This window comes from Pristiophorus japonicus, chromosome 31, assembly GCF_044704955.1.
Source record: "Pristiophorus japonicus isolate sPriJap1 chromosome 31, sPriJap1.hap1, whole genome shotgun sequence".
Taxonomy (NCBI): domain Eukaryota; kingdom Metazoa; phylum Chordata; class Chondrichthyes; family Pristiophoridae; genus Pristiophorus; species Pristiophorus japonicus.
In genome coordinates this window covers 4,262,846-4,276,791 of record NC_092007.1, presented here as the reverse complement: position 1 = coordinate 4,276,791, position 13,946 = coordinate 4,262,846, and the positions used below count along the sequence as shown (strand labels likewise).

At 40.5% G+C, this 13,946-nt stretch overlaps 1 pseudogene; it reads right to left on the bottom strand.

The window, feature by feature from the left end:
• LOC139240306 (sialoadhesin-like) overlaps window positions 1-13,946 on the bottom strand; it is a 60,684-nt pseudogene that overhangs the window by 20,582 nt on the left and 26,156 nt on the right.

Genomic DNA, 13,946 nt, shown 5'->3' with positions numbered 1-13,946 from the left:
GGCAACTCAGGAAGTAAAAAGCATGGAATAGAAATTACATTTAAAATATTGTATAAAATGCAAAATATGGATTCGGAGATACAGATGGGTATAAGAGAGAAACTTATGTAAAAAAACAAAGACATTAATTTTATATATATTATCCGTCATAATTATTGCTGAACAACCTCTTTTAATTAAGATAAATATTAATAAATAATTATATTTATACCATTAGTTAACATTTATCTTAATTAAAAGATGTTGCTCAGCAATAATTAAGACTTAGTGCGGTGCCAAATATTCAAATACTCCCGATTGAGCAAGGCTTAACATTTCCATTGGCGCTGACAATGAGAATAGTGGGTAATAGCTCCAGTTTATGGCAAATCAGTGATTTCTATTATGATTCAATCAGAGAAAACTGCCACAACCCTTTGGATGAGCAGTGTATCACTAACAGAAATGTCTGCATCAAATGACATAGTTACATGGGAACATAGCTTATCACCTGATTAGTACTTCTGCTTTGCCATCTATGAGCATTCTTCAATTTAGCCCCTCGAGCCTGTTCAATTGTACAATGAGATCATAGCTGATCTGCGACCTAACTCCTTTGGTCAATATCCCTTGATACCTTTAGTTGACAAAACGCTGTCATTCTATGATTTAAAATTAACAATTCATTTAACATGAATTGCCGATCGTAGAAAAAATGTTGCATATTTCAACCGCACTTTGTGTGTTGAAACGTTCCCTAAATTTGCTCCTGGAAGGACTGGTTCTAATTTTCAGTCCACGCCCTCTCGTCCTAGAATCGTCAACCACTCGAATAGTTTTTCTTCATCTAACCAGTCAATTCCCCTAAATATCTTGAAACATTCGATTAGATGACCCCTTTAATTTAAAGTTTTGAGGGGTAAAAACAATAGGGATCGAGTGGATTAACATATGGACATAAGGACATAAGAAATACTAGAACTGGTAGGCCACCTGGCCTTTCGAGGTTTCTCCCCCATTTAATAAGATCATGCTGATCTGATCATGGGCTCTGCTTCACCTCCCTTCCCGCTCCCCATAAACCTATATTCCTTTATCGCACAAAAATCTGTCCATCTCCAACTTAAACATATTCAATCAGCCAGCGTCCACAGCTCTCTGGGGCAGAGAGTTGCATGGATTTACAACCCTCTGAGAGAAGAAATTCCTCTTGATATCAGTATTAAATCGGCGACCCCTTATTCTGAGACTATGTACCCTAGTACTAGTTTCCACTATGGATGTAAATATCCTCTCTGCATCCACCTTGTCTCGACCCTCATTATCTCAAATTTTGCCATAAGATCAGCTCCCATTCTTCTGCTCTCCATTGCGTATAGACATACCATACTCAACCTATCTTCATAAGTCAACCCCCTCATCCCCGGAATTAAACTAGTGAACATTCTCTCAACAGCCTCCAATGCAAGTCTGTCCTTCCTTAAATACGAGACCAAAACTGGATGCAGTACTCCAGCTGTGGCCTCACCAATACCCTGTGCAGTTGTAGCAGGTCTTCTCTGCTTTTACACGTTATCCCCATTGCAATAAAATCGAACATCCTATTTGCGTTCCTGATTTGTTGTACCTGCATGCAAACTTTTTTGGTTCATTCACAGGGAGGTCCCTCTGTACTGCAATTTTGCTAAATCTTGCAATTTTTCTCTATTTAAATTAAAATTATTTTTTTTTGCCAAAGTGGATTACCTCAGATTCTCCTACATTATATTCCATCTGCCAATTTTTTTGCAAACTTACTTGGCCTCTCTATACCCCTTTGCAGATTTTATGTCTCCTCCTCACAATTTTCTTTCTCACCCAACTTTGTATCATCAGTAAACTTGGCCAGCAGAAATGATTGTGAACCGATGGGAAGCGAGCTGTTCTGCCTGCATGTTTTCGAAAATTTTAGGGGCAAATTCCACATATAGGCATTGGTGACTCCTTTCCACACCAGACAATGCAACACCAAATGACACTGAAAGGACAGCAGGAAATAACAAAAATATAACGAAATAAAATAAAACACTGGACCATTTAATAGTTTAATTAATGTGCACGAATCTGTTTCTTAGTACACAAAATATGATTTGAAATGGGGGACCTTTTCCAATGTGTAGCTGCCTGCCAAACAAAATGTGAGCCTTTAGAATAGACTTCCAAAACCTCGCAATTTCAACCTGGGGACATGGCCTATTTTGTGGGTGAAGCCTGATTGGGGCAAATTAAATATTGAAACAACATGAAAAATTTTTTAAAAAGCACAAGTGTTTACATTTAAATTTACATATTTTATTCCGGTTGGTTCGGCCGAGTCTCGTAATGTAACCTCTGTGCATGTCCAACTTTGTGCGCTCTGCCTGAGTGGAACCAATTAAATCTTAAGTGAACACAATCAGAAACTTGCATGTTGTGGTGAGTGAGCAGAAACGTGATACATAGGTCCTGTCATTTTATTTTTGCCCTATATACACAAATATTTGGAAATCAATGATGGGCTGCAAGTTGCGGTCTAAGACATTCCTCCAGAGTACAGCTCAGACCAGGGAAACAATTAAAGAATGACGTGTGGGCGGCCAGGCTTTGAAAAGTTGGATTCCCTGGCTCACGACGGGGGCCAGCTTAATGTCCAATGGAAGAGACGGACACAGGCTTGCCTGGGACCATGTGGCCCGCTCCTCCAATGACAAAGGAGAATTCCATTGCACTCATTCAGGAAGGGAATCCCCTATCGGTATGCAAAAGAATCCCTAAATATAAAAGTTACGTAATTAACACAACTGGAATTTAATCATAATTACCTTCATTCCACTAAAACACAATGAAGCAGAATAAGTGTGCCTTCGATGTCAGCATATGCCATCCTAATCCTTCTTAGTGATCCCGCAAGGTCCGGGTTTCCGCATGCAATGCGCATTCGAGAAAACCCACAATTCTCAATCTGTCACGTTACATGTAGATTCTTGTCAGATTTACTGAACCGACTGAGAAATCACTTTTGCTGATGCATACCTGGGCTAGTTGCTCAATTCCTGCCCACTAATTGTCTGCCAGTCAGTTGGGCTGGTAACTGCAAACGGGGGGCCTTCTTTCCCCAGCGTAACATTACATATAAAACAGATATAATGAGTTCACGCAAATACTGGCACAGATTAAAATGCTTAAATTTGTTTTTGAAAAAAATGTTTTTATTGCATTTGGTGAATTGAGAGAATTTTAATTCAATTTGAAAATCATAACATTTATGTTTAGCAGAAGTGTCTAAATTGTTTAATTATTTTGAGATTCCACTGCATGTTTTGGGGGGATTCTGTTTGGAACTGACTGCATTGAAATGCTCCATTCTCTTTGGAGGTTGGGGCCTCATGATCCTCGGGACTCTTCTCTACCGCCTACGTTCCTGGGATCCGTGATACATTTGCAGGCCCAGCTACCCAATCCTTCACAACTTGGGAGCTTGGAGGTACGTTCTTAATTATTTCGAATGTTGCAGGTTTACTTCGGATGTGTACCTCGGACCACAAATTAAGGGCCAATAAAAATATACCACTTTGATAATTACTTCGTACTTCATTAAAAATGTTATCCGGGCCTATGTCTGCATAAACTATTTTAATATAGTGGATATGCATAATTTTGGATTTTAAGATGTTTTCTTTAAGCCTTAGGTATCCCCTTATGCTGATGCAAGCAGGCCCCAAACTTGCAAGCTTCAACCATGAGGTTTACGTGGGGAATTGCTGTACAGTCGCTCGGCAAATAGCCAATCTCTGTACCCGAAATTGCATTTTCAGTGTCCGCGTGAATGGTCTTTTCATGCGCACATTGACAGGGCTACAAGTTAAGAACATAAGAACATAACAAAACAGGAGCAGGAGTAGGCCATTTGGCCCCTCGAGCCTGCTCAGCCATTCAATGGGGCACGAATTGCGGTCAGATCCTTCCCGCTGGCAATTACCTCCAACCTGAAACATTTCTATGCATGTACATGGTGGTCCGGGAGGAGCTTGCGATTCCATTGGGGAGGCCGACTGTTCCTGCGCTGTGAAGCGCGCTCCCATCCGCAGGGTGCCCACGCAGAAGATGCAGTCATGTGTGACAGCTCAGTCAATCAGGTTCTCTCCTCCACGACTTTCACATTAATAGCAATGAGAACTCCGTATCTAGCAGTTTGCATTGTTGTTAATGGAAAGAAAAAACAAACACACGAAACACATATAATAAAAAATAAAAAACAGACTTCAAAATATTAACATTATAGTTATATATATATTATAAAAGAAATACCGAGTTTTTGAAAAGCTTTTTTAATTATGGTTAAAAATAAATGTAACACAGTGGGAAGGGCTTTTTCTACAATACAATGTGTTTTTTTAATTTCTTTTTTTATATTTATGGATGTTTTTAAACACTTACGCCTGTAAAAGTAAGCTATGCACCTGCTTTTTCAGGCGCAAGAAGTTTGAGGACATTTGCTGGGCAAGATATGGGTAAATACCGCAACCTTGCCCACGCAAATGTCCTCGCTCCCACTTTGTGGATCATCTGTCAAGCTCCAGCTTGACAGATCGGAAAATACTGTTTTCAGCACAAGCACATTGTGTGCTGAAAACAGCTTTTCCGATGTATTCCCGAGTCCGTAGCATCTTTGTACAGACCCGGGGACGCCGGGATTTCCAGGCCACTAAGATCATGGCTGATCTGATCATGGACTCAGCTCCACTTCCCTGCCCGCTCCACATAAGCCTTTACTCCATTATCGCTCAAAAATCTGTCTCTTTCCGACTAAAGTATATTCAATGGCCCAGCCTCCACAGCTCTCTGGGACGGAGAATTCCATAGATTTACATCGCTCTGAGAGAATAATTTTCGCCTCAGCTCAGTTTTAAATGGGCGTCCCCTTATTCTAAGACTATGTCCCCTAGGTTTAGTTGATCCTATGAGTGGAAATATCCTATCTGCAATCACCTTGTCGAGCATCCTCGTTATCTTATGTTTCAATAAAATTAACTCTTATTCTTCTGATCTCCAACGAGTATTTGCCAAACCTACTCAACCTATTTTCAAAAGTCAACGCCCTCAACTCCGGAAACAAGCTAGTGAACCTTCTGTATTTTGTGTATGCATCACTGCATGTGTAAATCTGGAATTGGGCCGTCACAGACACAACAATTTTAGGGCAGACAGCTGAATATTGTCTCGATCTAATTATGAATCTCTTTAAATTAGCACTTGATTTATAGGTGCAAGAGTAAGTAAAGTTATTTTTTTCCAGTTTCGCATTGCAAGCTTTTTCTTGGCAAGCTGTTCCCCGGGTGTGAGTGATCATACAGTGGAAAATGCATTTCAGTAGATTAACTGACAAAGACGATGTTAGAATTGATTTGCAAAATAGTTACTTGCACCGAACAGTGAAAAATTTAGAATATTTGCATGAATGAAAAATTCACACTCTCAACTCTATCCCAATGAACTCGTGTTTGTGAACGTAAATTACAACATGTCACGATTTTCTGAATTATTTCCATTCTCATAATCCTTATTGGTGTCTGTTTTACTTCATAACATCAGGTATGTCGAGGCAGTTCAATTTTCATGATTATCTACGCAGACAATATAACTCCTGTAAACATTCAGTTATGTTGTATTGGTGCAGATTCGGAGGTAACCGGATTTTGGATATATCTCTCATGTTTGCGGATGTTTGGGACATTGACAGTCGCATATACAATCTCTTCATGGTGAGCAGGTCTATTCAATTGCGGTGTCCTAAGAGCAATGTCTGTATGCTTATCGCTCCTCTATAACGGAAAGAATACGTGTTAGGTATGGAGCTATTGCAGATATGGCACTTAACGCAATATGAATGTTCAGTCTGAACCAGAGCAAATCTAACTTTTTCATCCATGGCAAGTTGTCTAATGGAGATGGTTGACGAGAAGTGAGTTGTTAGGGTTCACGCAAGTAACAAAGAAGTTGCAATTGTCTATTTGGACAACTAGGTCAAGCTGAGGTGTGGGACGAAATTGGATACCTCTTTCTCAGAGCCGGCACAGGAACAATGAGCCAAATGATCATATTCGGTGATGTGAATTTCTCTAAAAGCTATAAATAGCATACTTGTACCTGGGTTTTGTAAATGTAGTTACAGGTATTAAAATCAATGAAATTACGCTGAACATTTTTTAAAATCAGTGGTTGTGCTTCGGCTGGAGTTCTATGTGCAATATTCTGCATAACTTTAGGGAAGGAAGTCAAATCATTACCGAGGGTACAGACCAAATTCAATATAATTATAGGAGCGATGTGAGCCTGCACTTAAATTGAGAGGGTATGGAATCGCGGAGGGTTTGAACTAGAATAAAGAATGTTAAGGAGCGGTAAGGTAATAGCATTCAAAATTATACGAAATTTTGACAGCATAAATAAGGAGTAACTGATTCCACTGGCAGGGGGTAAGTTAACAGAGGACGCAGGTTTACGATATATGGGAGGATAAATTATTGGGAGGTGAGAATATATTTTTTTAGATCAGTGTTTTGTTATGATCTCTAATGCAGTGTCTGAAATGATGGGGGAAGCAGATTCAAATAGTGACTTTCAAAAGGGAATTGGATATATGTGTGAACATGAAAAAAAAAATCAAATCAGGACGAAGGGAAAAGGACAGTGCAGTGCATTGTGCCTAATTCGATAGCACTTTCACAGGCACCATGGCCTCAATGGCATCCTTCTAGGCTACATTGTGGAGGAATTCCAGAGCTTTTTGGCCCGCTAACATTTAAAAGTTGGAAACAATAGCGCCAGATGCAAATGCTTTGTAACTTTTTAAATATTTGACATTTGCACTCCAGGAACAAAAGTGGAGCACTAAACCACGTGCTCCAGTTCGTTCCCGGAGCGCAAGATGCAGCAGGCTGGCTGGTAGCTGTGGAAGGACCATCGATGCAGGCTCTGCAAATGAAGAACTTACCTGCTACCAGACGGCAGTTGCAATCCAAGCGCAATGCGCTCCAGCAGAGTAAAGGGGTGATCGATCGTGGTGGAAATGCAGTGAAAAAAATTCAAATACAGCATTTGCGAATTTATTTGACGTACGTTGGCGAACTTGGCTTCACGCATCAGACCCCACTAACTGCCCAGCCACCTGATAAATGCCTCCTGCAGCTGCCGTTCCTTGTGCCCAATAATGCACTGGAAATGTTGCACTACCAGGGCGATGTGCATGACAACCTCGTCATGATCTCCAAGCTAAGGATTCACCACATCATCGCCGCGTACATCCTGCCGAATATGGCAAGATTAAATCTTCTTGCTGCTCCCTGTCAGTAAGTGTTCAGCACTTCATTACCGCCCCCAGCAGGCAACGAAGGGAGACATTAAGGAGGCCAATTTCCTGGCCAATGAATATTAAGATGTAAGGGCTGCTATGCAATTGCCCAGAAATTCCTCTTGAGGTCTTCCCACAGGACAGAAAATGAGCAATTATCTTTAATTGCTGCACCCGCTTTGGCTCACGTCCGGAGGCCTCTCGTGACTGCACTTAGCAACGCCTTCACGTTGGGCCGTCGGCAGGAGTCATGTGGGTCTGCACACCAAATTCACATGCAAGGAATTTCACATTCATAGTAATAGGAGATTCGTAAGTTAAGAATCTGCTATTACTATGAATGGAGAATAACCACAAAACGGACAAAAACTACGTAAAATATTTCAAAAACATCTCACGTAAATATACTAATAAAAAGTAAAATTGTTAAACATGTTTTTAAAGAAAACATTTGCCGATTTAAAAAAACAAATCAGAGTTAGGGTTTAAAATAATATTACCTGAGTGGACAGGGTTTTAACATAAATAAGATGTTTTAAATTTTACCTTAATCATGTTTATGAAATGTTTTTATACTCTTACTCCTGTAAAGGTTGGTTTTGCGCATGCTTCTATCAGATGCAAGAGCTTTGAGAACATTTGCCAGGCAAGATATGGGTAAATACAGAAATCTTGCCCGTGCAATTGTCCTCGTTCCCGATGTGTGGATGATCTGTCGAGCTCGAGCTTGACAGATCCGAAATGCCGGCTTTCAGCGCATGCATATTGTGCACGAACAACCAACTTTTCTGATGCCTTCCTGAGTCGGTTGAAATGGATCAATATGATCATGGCTGCTCTTCTACTTAAACTCCATTTTCCTGCAATCAAAGGTGAGAAACAAGTGGACCTCTTCGACTGCAAGGTACAGTTCAGAATTTAAACATAAACGTGTGCAACTGCGATGCCTGCCCCCTCTGTGGCCGCTGGCACCTTATGATCTTGTTGACATTTAACACATATGACCTAAAACATAGATGGTAAGTTGGCAATGGAAACAAATTCTCAGAGATAAAATTTGTTTTGAGATGTCACTGCATGTAGCGGATGAAGCTGGCTTGCACTCTGAGAGACGTGAGGAGGCGAATCCTCCGTTACAAACCAATACAATTCAGAAACTCCCACTTAGCTGTTGAGTATTGCCTGTTATGAGTCACTTATTGGGTTGAAAGTACACTAAACCTCTGACAGCTTTCACTCCAACTTGGCATCACTTACCTCAGTGTTTAGTGCCATCAGCACCGTACTGTAAATCACCAAATCATCGTGTGTTTCAGAGACACATGCAGCTTCTCTGCCTTTCTTCCTGAATAACAACAAATGCAAATCAGGCACCTGACAATTAACTGGAATGTTTAATGAAAGCAAAGAGCGCCTGCATGTTAAAGATCGTCAGCAGGTCAGGAGAGACTTGTGTCTTAGTTCACCCGATTAGCACACACCAGATCAGATAACCAAATCATTTCAATTTGCATGTGGCTACATTTCAAAGGGGATATTTTTTACTTTATCTATCACACGTGTTACCAGCGCAGTGCAGCATGCTCTCGGTAATAGTTAAGGGTGCTAAAGAACGAACAATGGGAGGTTTATTACTTATTTCAGCACCTGGTTCAATACCAATTGCTAGAGTTTCAATGTGTGAACACAGTGGTATTTTATGAGCTAGTCGACTTCCATACTGTGGAGTTAGAAATCAGGAATAAATCATTAATCCTAATTAATGGATTTGAGATGCTTCTTTAGTGCATCTGAAAGAAACATATTAATATTATAAAGCATGGAATTCCCTTCATTAATTATATCATGGCACATGAAGTGTTAAAAGGTAGCACCTCTCACAAGAGCATTCTGTCTCTTTATATTACGGTTATTGCTGAATCATTCGTTGTTGAAGGGCGACAGATACCAGGAAGCATCATCATTGATTTCAATAGTAAATGTCATGCGTGATTTGTTGAAGACTACGTTTGATTTGCAGAACGTTGTAAACTGAACTGTTGTTATTTGAATTTACCTGAAGCCGGACATCTATATTAATGACTTGGATGAAGGGACCGAGTGTAACGTAGGCAAATTTACTGATGATACAAAGATAGATGGGAAAGCAAGTTGTGAGGAGGACACAAAGAGTCTGCAGAGGGATAGCGATAGAGTGGTTAAGTTAGTGGGAAAAACATTGACAGATGCAGTATAATGTGTGATAATGTGAGATTATCTACTTTTGTAGGAAGAATGGAAATGCAGAATATTATTTTAATAGAGAGATACTACAGAATGCTGCGGTAGAGAACGATTTGGGGGACTTCAGACATGAAATACTGAAAGTTAGCTTCCAGGTACAAAAAGTAAGTTGGAAGGCAAATGGAATTTTGGCCGTTATTGCAAGGGGGTGGATTTTAAAAGCCGGCAATTCCTGCTACAACTGGGTGTTTGTGAGATCACATCTGGAGACTGCATACAGATTTGAACTCCTTACTTAAGGAGGGATAGAAATTCATTGGAAGCAGACGAGAGAATCTTTATTGGGTTCATTCCTGAGATGAATGGGTTGCTGCATGAGGAAAGATTCAGCAGGTCGGGCTATACTCATGTGATTTTAGATGAATGAGATGTGATATGATTGAAACATATAATATTCTGTGGGGGCTTGAAAAGGTAAATGCTGAGAGGATGTTTCCCCTTGTGGGGGAGTCTAGAACTAGGCGCATAGTTTCAGGATAACGGGTCGCCCAATTAAGACGGAGATCAAGAGGAATTTCTTCTCTTAGCGGGTCGTGAATCAATGGAATTCTCTGCCCCAGAGAGCTTTGGTGGCTGCGTCATTGAATATGGTCAAGGCGGAGATAGACAGAAATTTTGAGCCAAAGAGTGCTCAAGGTTTACGGGTCACATGCATGCAATTGGAATTCAGGCCAAGATAAATCAGCCATGATCTTATTGAATGACAAGGCAAGCTCAAAGAGACACATGGGCTACTCTTGCTCCTATTCCTTATGTTCTTATGTTCTAATGTCACATTTCAGAAGGTAATTATCATCTTGTCTATTAAAAGCAGGGAATTATCTAAAGCTTTCAAAGAGAGCAAGCCAGACCAATTAGCTTGTCACAACTATGAATAAGATAACAAGCGATACATAAATAGTTGCTTGTATCATACATTAGCACGTCAGTCACATGCAATTTTGAAATATAATGTTTCACTCCTGGAGCTAAGCAACTGAACAGAAACTGTAAACTTCTGCGTCACGTTATATTTACTATTTGCTTGTTGTTTTACTGTTTTGCTGGGCTAGATTAATTGTTAGTATTTAAGCATCTTTCTGGTGGAATGTGCGACACGGGGCCTGACATGAAAAGGAGGCTTGTCAATTGACGTTATTTGAAAGGGTTTCTCTGCCCATTATTTGAGCATTGCTGACAACTATATCCACATTAGACCGGAGGTGAAAACATTCCATAGTACATCACGCGCCAGAGATCAGAAGTATAAAAAATATCTACTTTAAACAGAAGGAATGAAAACCCAATAATATAACAGGAAGATGGTACAGGCAGCCTGATTCAAGCAAACAATAATATTATTCGAGTTAAAGCTGATTAGTGAGTGGTCGACTGACCCTTCTCCTTTACATACCAGTTCAGGCAGTTGATCAATCTTCTCATGGGAGTTTAATTACAGAAGCTTTTATACACTGACTGTCTGATGCATGATTACTTTTAGAGCTCCCATCTATGCAATTAAGAATCACAAATACCTTTGTTTTATCAGCACAAACACGACCACAATTAGAACAAGCCCACTGGCTCCTCCTCCTATTATGAGGACGGTTGTCCTGGAGAATATGTCTAAAATGTTGGGAGGAAATAACATTGCAGTACATTAGGAAATTTAGCTTTGAACAACAATCCTAGAAGCTCCGTTTTAAGTGTGAAGAAGCAAATTTCATTTAAGTTCAGATAACAATGCTAATGGAAAGTTTAGTGCTCCACTTGTCTCAACCTGATGAGTAAAAACATTTGATTTTGCTTTGCGAACTTGTTTAACTTTGAAACATTTTGTTAATTTATTTGTTCATGTGATGTGGGCATCGCTGGCAAGGTCGACATTTATTGCCCATCCCTAATTGTCCTTGAGAAAGTGGTGGTTAGCTGCCTTCTTGAAACACTGCAGTCAATGTGGTAAATGTACTCCCACTGTGCCGACTTTGTCGTAGCAGTTTGATGCAAATGAATAGCTTGCTAAGCCATTTTCGAGTGCAGTTAAGATTCAGCCAAATTGCCATGGATCAGATGTCATAAATAGGCCAGACCGTGTAAGTACGGCAGATTTTCTTCCCTAAAGGACATTAGTGAACTAATTGTGATGGTCCTGACAATCCGAAAGTCTCAGGTTCACCGTTAAAGAACTATATTTTTATTACAGATTTAGTTAATCGCCCAGCATGCAGTGGCGGTGTTTGAAATCACCTCTCTGTATTATTAGTCCAGGCCCATAGATTACTAGCCCAGTGACATAAACACTGTGCTACCGATTTAGGTATCATCGATGTAAAAGTCACAATGGGAAAATTAAGTTATGAAGACAACCCATTCTCAAAAAAAGAGTAGGCATAATCTAATTGGAACACAGATCAACCAAATCACCAGTTACAGGTGTAATATTAATAACCTCTGCATTCTATTAAATTTTGCTTAGATTATTAACTATCAGTTTTATATAGGAAAATAAGATTGAATATCATAGAAATTAGAAAATATATACATAAAGTTAGATTGCAGTTTTTCATCATGTGGTAAGAGAAATTCGGATTTTTTAAAGGGTTTATTTTAATTGAGAAGGATTTTTTCAAAGATCACCGTCTACTCCTGGCACTCAGATAGTTTCATTTTATCTTGAAAATGTAAACTGAGCAAGGTTCATAAGACTGAAATTTAAAGTGGATAATTCAGACCACATATTTCAGTTGGCAACAGACAGCTGATGGAAAGTGACCCTCCCACTAATTAGAGATAGATTCAGAATGGACTTGCTGAATGGGGGTGGTATTTGCTGAAAGTAACACCATTCAGTTAGTGAATGCACAATCACGGACCTATTCCGTTATAGTGTTCTCATTACAGGCAGATTAAATATTTACCCTCAGAGTGGAACCGGTGCTTGCCGACAGAATCACCGTGCTTGTTTGCAGCAACACAAGAGATCAGGTTTCCAGTTCCTGTTGGGTGAGTCAGTCTCAGGGAGCTCTGCATCAGGAGACCATTTACCGCCCAGGTGATGACTTCAACGTCTGAACTTTTCCCAATGACAATTCTCCCATTGAGGACCCATGTGATGTTTCCCGGTGGATTGGCTCTGACACTGCAGGTGCAATCCATCCAATTCTTCGAACTGGTGCAGGTAGGGCCTCCTACTATTGTGGGTTCATCTAAAAAAGTGAGAGATACTTCGGACTGAAAAAAATATGTCAAACAGTTGCGCGGCCCAAGTATTTGAACTCAGCATAATTGCGTCAGCATATTCGTTCTTAACACGAAGCAGCCTATTTTGCACCAATTGATGGTTTATTATGTTTTAAATTATAACATCAGGACGATAGGTACAAATTAATACTAAACCCAATCTGTATTCAGTTCAACCGTACATCCGCTGAATGATGTGAGGATTCCTCAGATGTCGGGAGCTCAGAGAGGTAATTTATGTTTAATTTACCGTAAAACGTGTCTTGTCGATTAGTGCTTTAAAAGGTCAATTAAATTCAATACCACTGGACTTCAATGCAGCATTTGTCCGAGTGTGGCATCAAGGATTCCGAGAACAAATGAAGGCAATGGGAATCAGGAGGAAAACTCTCCACTGGCTGGAGTCAAACGCAAAAGAAGCTGGTTGTGGCTGTTGGAGTTCAATCAGCTCAGCCCTAGGACATCGCTGCGGGAGAACCTTAGGGTAGGTTCCTCGGCCCTCCGATCTTCAGCTGCTTCATCAATGAACTTCACTCCATCATAACGTCAGAACTGGGGAAGTTGACAGAAGATTGCATAGTGTTCAGTTCCACTTGCAACTCCGTAGATAGTGACGCATCCCATGCCTGCATACAGCACGATGTGGATGACTTTCAGGCTTGGGCTGATAAGCAACAAGTAACAATCGCTCCACATAAGTGTCAAGCAATGACTAACACCAACAAGAGAGAATCGTCCCACCGTCCCTTGACATTCAACATTACTATCATCGTCGAATCCCCCAACTTCAACATCCTGGGGTCAACATTGATCTGAAACATAACTGGGCGAACCACATTAATACAGGCAATGTAGCCCGCTTGATCGGCACCCCATCCATCTCATTAAACACTCACTCCCTCAACACACCTTGCCTGCAGTATGTACCATCTACAAGATGCACTGAAACAACTCATGAAGGCTTCTTCGTCAGTACCTCCCAAGCCCGAGATCTCTACCACCTAGAAGGACACGGGCAGCAGGTGCATGGGAACACCACCTCCTCCATGGACTCCTTTCAAATCATAACATTCTTACTTGGAGGTTCGTTGCCGTT